This window comes from Mytilus trossulus, chromosome 14 (genome assembly GCF_036588685.1).
Source record: "Mytilus trossulus isolate FHL-02 chromosome 14, PNRI_Mtr1.1.1.hap1, whole genome shotgun sequence".
Classification (NCBI taxonomy): domain Eukaryota; kingdom Metazoa; phylum Mollusca; class Bivalvia; order Mytilida; family Mytilidae; genus Mytilus; species Mytilus trossulus.
In genome coordinates this window covers 16,325,289-16,332,960 of record NC_086386.1, presented here as the reverse complement: position 1 = coordinate 16,332,960, position 7,672 = coordinate 16,325,289, and positions in this window count along the sequence as shown.

The window sequence follows — 7,672 nt, the reverse complement described above, 5'->3', positions numbered from 1 at the left end:
CCATCTCTTTTCATTGTAGTTGGTTTTGTTTCCTCATGTGAATTAGCATTATTTTCCGCAGTTCCAGCCCTTTCCAGAATTACTCGACTATGGGATTCTAGGAAATATATAGTAAGGCGCCATCTAACGAACACAGACTTTTGATTTGTAATGCCTTCAGTGACCTCTGATCTCCTTGGGTTTTTTTAAACTGTCTTTTCTATTGACATGTCGGTACATATTGAAGCATATCGAGTATGTAAACAGCCACCCACTTTAGTACTTGGTACGGTTGGTTATGAAAAAATATGGCTACATTTGAAATGACAATCTCAAAGAAGTGGCAAATTACCCTCTCGTTCAGCTCTACGATTTGACCTCAAAATTTCTACTGCTTCAAAAAAATATCCCAGTATTTGAATGTAAGTGATACAGCACATCCCCATTGCTTGTATGTATATATAAGAGGCTGTGCATGCGCTTCGAATTGCTCATTCATATGAGCGTTAGGACTTGTGTCTTGCTTGAACTGCTGAAATAATGCTTCTGATATGAATGAATTTGATATTATTGATTAATAAAGGTATGACATATGATATAATTGCTGACTATTTTACATTTTAGGTAAAAATAAATGATCAAAATGAACTGAAAAGTACTCTGTTACATACAAAATATTCGAAGTGTTTTACAAAAACTCTTAAAAAGTGGATTATTTTTGCTAAACTTTATCTGAAATTGTTAAAATAAGGTGTAACAACAATGTATATAATAACAGAAATCATATCATGGACGTTCTTTTACAATTTAGACCTTAAAATGTTCAGGGTCGATTTTTCTTTCAAGTAAACTAACGTCTTTCAAAGCCCATTTTACAAGAAATTCACCTTACGATTTTTTGACGACAAGTCAAAGTGTTAAGTTTAACCTTTGAACTACCAATACTGTGATTTATAGCCGTAGAGTTCGAATGAAAATAAAACTCCTCAAATACGCGGCTTTTCCGTACTCGGTCACCGTACTACTTTGTAGGAGGTCGATACAAAGATATATACTTCTTTGGTTCAATATATCCTATATTGACCTCAAACATAGGCTATAATTGTTATATCATTAATTTTCGACTATATTTGTATCAAATTTATCATTTGATTTTGTTGCAATTTTATAGATTTCATATTGTCTCCTAGACAATATTAATAACATATAAGTTGTTATTTCATTTACTTTTTTTGTTTTTGTCTTATGTATTTGAAGATTATTTTTCTTCAAATAATAGATGATAGATATTTTTTTATAAAATTTTTAACAATATCATGAAATTCATTACATGACGTCACTAAGTGTATGGGTTTTTAGATATTCTAAAAATAACCGTGCAATATGATTTTTGCCGTTCAATATGCTTTTTTGCTATCCGCCGTTTTCTATCTACCTTCGAAAATATAGTTTAACATGTGACTATCCCTGAACGAATCAAATTAGTTAAAATGTACGAATTAATAATATTACAGGTTACAATATACAGAGTGTTCCATACTAGGATATAATTTTTTGGGAAAAATTGCATTGTAGATATTTACAGAAATGCAACCTAAATAAGGTGAAAAAAAGGATATACAGAATTTCATCAAGTGTTGTTTATCTCAGAGATTTAAATGAAATAAATTTAAATATGAAGTTTAATAAATATTTCAACACAATTGGGAAAATCATGGGCCTTATAATCATAATTATAATTATCATAAGATATTGTTTTCCTATAATGTAACATGTATTATAAAATAGATTTGAATTGTTTTATTGAATGTGTTTTCCGTACAACTAGTACGTGAACTCGATAAGAGTTCATTATTTTATTAGTTAACGTACTATGACAAGAATCATAAATGTGTGGTTAAAACTTCAAGAAGAGGGACGAAAGATACCAGAGTGACAGTCAAACTCATAATTCGAAATTAAACTTACAACGCAATGGTGAAAAATGAAAACGACAAACAGACATACAGTAGTACACATGACAAAACTAAAGAATAAGCAACAAGAACCCCACCAAAAAGTATCCGTTATCATTTGTGAAACGGTTATTCCATAGCGGTCAACCAACTCGTGATGGCGTTCCTACTATTTACGAAGGGATGATTTCAACTGCACCATTTGGAACTCTTGGTTTAATAGTTTCCTTGTGAGCAGCAACTTTCTATCAAGAAATTATGATAGGATATACAAACCCGGTATATCGTATTAATTGAGAAATATATAATCCATATGCAGGTACTGCTGGAATGTTGCTACATAGAAATGTAAAGTAAAGTTTTGTTTTTAACCGACCCTCGTTGTCAATTTCTAGATGTAAGTCAAAATATGAGAACTTAACTGTATCTGTTGTATCCTTTATCTCTAGTTCGATGGGATAGATGCATTCAACAATGTCACCAAATTTAGAATTTTTTAGTGAAAGAACTTCCTCTTTATAGCGGAAAGTAGCGTTAAAGTATATTGCTTAGTCGACAAGAATCGTATTAGGTATGAAATTATTTGATTTCAAACCACCCTTTAGTGAAAAATATTGATAAAATTGAGGTCATGTTTTGCAATTGGTAAGGGTTGTTTTAGTTTTTAGAAGTGGGTATCAAAGTTTCACATGGGAAATTATATATAAATTAAAGACGAAAAAGATATTTAGTTTTGCTCCCTATCATTGTTCTCCTCATCTTGATTTTCCTTTGATACAAAAGAATATGCCTGTACCAAGCCAGGAGCATGACGGTTGTTATCTATTCGTTTGATGTGTTTGAGGTTTTAATTTTGCCGTTTAAAAAGAGACTTTGTTTTTGAATTTTCTTCGGAGTTCAGTACGTATTTTTGTGACTTTACTTTATGCTTCCTTTTTGATGTGTGAATATTTCACAACCTGTTCGCCGTGTCTTTAAATTTCAATGTTTTCAGTTATGAATAACTGTTTAGTATTTCGTTACTCACTTATTAACTTAAATTTTTACTACCATATTATTTAGCTCCGTGTTGAAAACCTAACATTGCTGTTCATATGCTTTTTGTGTTTTTTTGTTGTTGTTGTTGTTGTGCATGTACTAATTGATATAAAAACGTTAGTAAGTCAAATCGGTATGATTTCTCCGATTGCCGAAAGCAATAATCTAGGTGTGCCTTTACATTAATAGATAGTAAATATATGAAATAGCGAGAAGATTCATATTACAGTAAAATATAACAACATTAAAATAGGCATTTATATGTCGAAAAGTCATTTTGTCCCTGACTAAATCCTAATGCAAAATTTTTGCGTAAGATTTTTAACCATTTCAATCAGAATTTGCATACTAATTTTAAGTCACATAAAAGAGGGATGGGAGACAACGAAGAAATATTCTAACTTATCAGTTGAGACACCTCCCCACCACCACTAAAAAAACGGAACAAGTGTAAATTCTCAACGCACCCAATAAGAAACAAAATGACAAATACCATTCTGCAATACACAACATACAATCTAAAGAATCAGCAACAAAGAGTGAAAATGCGAAAACTTTTTTCCTCCTATTTTCGCATTCAAACTTCCCATTCCTCATCAGTTAAATACAATCAGGTCCGAGATTTGTCTTTTACATATATCAATTGATCAATTGTGCGCAAATATTATCATATTTTACAGGCAGATAAGCATAAAACCACTAACGATAAGATACTAATCTGGGGTCGGTCCAATGTGCTTCGCAAGGGTAAGAAAAAATCTTGCTCCACATGTGTCACCTATTGTGCTGTTAATAGTCTAATTCGGTAGGTCACATTCGTGAAATGAGAACGGGATTGTAGTTACAACATTTGGAACATATACGATATCATATGTGAAACAGATATTCCATAACAGTCACCAAACTCGTGCTGGCATCCGTTAAAATTACGAAGGTGAAATTTCAACATCACAATTTGAAACAATTGGTCTGGCTTCCTTGTGAGCAGCCACCCTCTATCAATGAAATCATGATAGAAAATACAAGCCCGGTATATCGTATCAATTTAGAGATATTTAACTCGTATGCAGGTTCTGCTAGAATGTTGCTACATAGAAATGTAAAGTAGATATTTGTTTTTAATCTTCACTCATACTCAATTTCTAGTTGAATGTCAAGATATGAGGCAGACTTAATTGTTTCTGTTGTATCCGTTATCTCTAGTTCATTGGAATATATGCGTTCAACTTAGTCACTAAAATTTGAGTTATTTATAGGGATGTCAACTCGTTGAATTACTCCAGTACTCGCTTGATAATGAAAAAACTAATATACTTCCATTTTATGTATTTTACACGTGGTTCGTTAGATTATGAACCTAAAACACTCAACATTGTTATTAAGGACTAGATAATAGTCCAATAATTTTATATCATAATCAATATCTCATTGACTTTATCTTCTAATTATGTAACCTGGCAATAATAATACCAGGTGATTGATGAATATCTATAGAAAATCAATTACTCAAACAACAGTATTTGGGAACCGTAAAAAAATACATTTACTAATTAACAAGGGTTGATGATTAGAACTTACTGATGCCTTAAATCATTTTCAGATGGACAACACAAGATTCAACCAATTTGTTCTCATTTTAAAATATTATCTTGTCAACGATTTCATGAACGAGGAAATTTCAAAACGTTATTAGGTAATTAACAGACCTGTTGATGAAAATATATGTCTGGCGGCACTGAAGTGAAAGACTTTGAGAACGGCTGTTGTTCATAGGCTACCTCTTTTTTGATAAATTTAAATGACAGTTAAGCGCAAAACCAATCGGTTATTTCATGTTTATCAGTGTGGTGCTATCAATGAAAAATATTTTATAGTTTAAGAATCTTACAACATTCAAGGAACCGATTAGTCGAGTATCATTATGGTATTGGATACTCTGTACTACCGAGCGTTACTCGAGTACTCGGTTACTCGTTGACACCATTAGTTATTTTGTGACAGAACATCATCTATTTAGCGGAAAGTAAAGTTAAATGATATTATTTCTTACTTCTTTTCTTTCTTCCGAAAAAAGTGTATGTATGCTGTAAGCCTAATAAGTAAAAAAAGAAATAAGTCGGCAAGAAGAGTGGCAGAGTTGTTTACCATGGGAATGTCATTTGTGTTTTGGAAACACATCTTCCAAACGCAACAAATATGTTGCCAAACAAGAAATCAATCATCTTTTAAAATATATCAGTTTCAAAGATTTGTTTGTAATCAGAGTGATTTTTACAAATTTTTAAGTAGGATTTATCCCTCACTAAGATAATATTAAAATTTACTTTTGACCATTGTTTTTTTAATGAAGCAAAGTAATATCAAGTTCTCTCAATTTGGTTTTTTTAATGAAGCAAAGCAATATAAAATTTTCTCAATTTGTATTTTAGTTTGGTATGGAGAATACTTGTTAAAGTGTAGAAAAGTCGAATGTCTAGTACTATTGCAAGATGAAAGAGACTAAGATTGTATGTAAAGATCGTAGAAATATTTTAGTATCCACATATGATGCACGCCACGTACAGAATAGGCAGTTTCAGAATAACTTTGAAGTAGCTGTCATTAACTGCGAGTACTCTTAGGTCTACATTTAGTGTCCTTTTTGTTGTAAGAGATAAGGGATGGAAATATAAGTTTATCTTTGTATCGATCTGGGGGTCAGTATCATAAATACCTATCCTTGGTTTCATTTGAGAGAAAACTTATGATCGTAATACGAGAACGTTACGATAGTGCTAAGAGCGTATCTCCCATCCTTTTGTGGGTTACTCTAAACAGTTTTTATGACTTTCTTAGTATACATTTACAACTGTTAGTTAAGATAGCCCTCTTATCGACCTTTCGAAATGACCGGGTTTGTTTTTGGAGATAGTATTCGAATTCGCGACAAAAATCGATAGTAAAAGAGAGTCCGTAAACATGTTTAACCCTGTCACAGTTGTTTTAGTGTCTGTTCTATGTCAGGATCAAGTAGTTCAGGGGCTGAAGGTTGATGTCAGTCATATTTTTTTTGGTAAATTGTTTTGTTATAAATTAGTTGAACTGTTTCATTTTTTTTTATGTCGGGATCCTTTATATCGGACTATACGGTATGTTTTTTCTCACTATAAAGGTAGCACTCCACAGTTAGGTGTGAAGTTTGTCATTTCGCCCCCTGTGTATTTTTCAAATAAGAGAGCTAGTGTTCATATTTTAAAAGCTGAGGATACAAATCGCCTTCATATTAGGTCTATATGACCATTAAGATTATGCAATGTATGTAATATAGGCTGTTTTCTGTATGACAGTCCGTATTTGCATATCCATACCATTCATTGGTCCGGCAATTATTGTAATATTATTTCCAACTTTTTTTCGCATGTGATTGAATTTTACGAAAAAATGAGGTTAAAGACACCCATTTTTTGATAGATCATTAGGAAGATTAATGCCAACAGTTTCTAAAAAGGTATTACTCAAAGACATTGAAATTTTAGTTTGATGCAAATTTGTGGGGGATGTGTGACATGTTCACCCCCCTTTTTGCAATATTTTTCGCAATATTTTATGGTAAATAATTGCAGAATGTTGCCATGGATACATCAAAAGGAATTATATTTCACCTTTTTAACTTTTGAAGATCAAATCTATGGAAGATACTGATTACATACATACGCCCATGAACAACACAAAAAGTTAGGTTAATGTATTAGAAATCTAGGAATAGGAGATGATAAAACATTTTGTGGTTTATTTTTAATTTTATTTTCTAATTGTGGAGTTCTACCTTAAGTATTAAAACATTTGACTTTTTTACTCTTTACACAAGTATTCCTCATTCCAATCTAAAAGACAAATTGAAAGAGTTGGTATTACTTTGCTTCATAAAAAAGAATGGCCAACGTAGATACAAGTATCTTGTCTTCGGGAGGGATAAATTCTTCTTTGTAAAGAATCACTCTGATTCAAACAAAAAATTCTCTGAAACTGATATTATCAAGATGCTTGATTTCTTGATTGACAACATATTTGTTACATTCGGAGGACGTGTTTTTCAACAGACTGTCGGCATTCCAATGGGAACAAACTGTGCCCCTCTACTTGCCGACTTGTTTCTTTATCATTATGAGGCTGACCTCATGCAGGAACTTCTTAGAAAGAAATATAAGAAGTTAGCAATATCCTTTAACTCTACTTTCCGCTATATAGATGATGTTCTTTCACTAATCAATTCAAAATTTGGTGACTATGTGGAACGCATCTATCCCATCGAACTGGAGATAAAGGATACTACAGATACAGTTAAGTCGGCTTCATATCTTGACTTACATCAAGAAATTGACAATGAGGGTCGGTTGTAAACAAAACTTTACAACAAAAGAGATGATTTCAGCTTTCGAATTGTGAACTTTCCATTTCTAAGTAGCAACATTCCAGCAGCACCTGCATACAGGGTATATATCTCCCAATTGATACGATATTCCCGTGCTTGAATTTCCTATTACGATTTCCCTGATAGAGGGTTACTGCTCACAAGGAAGCTATTAAACCAAGAGTTCCAAATGGTGAAGTTCAAGTCAAACCTTCGTAAATTTCACGGACGCCATCACCAGTTGGTTGACCGTTATGGAATAACCGTTTCACAAATGATATCGGATATGTTCCTTACGTCGTAACTACAA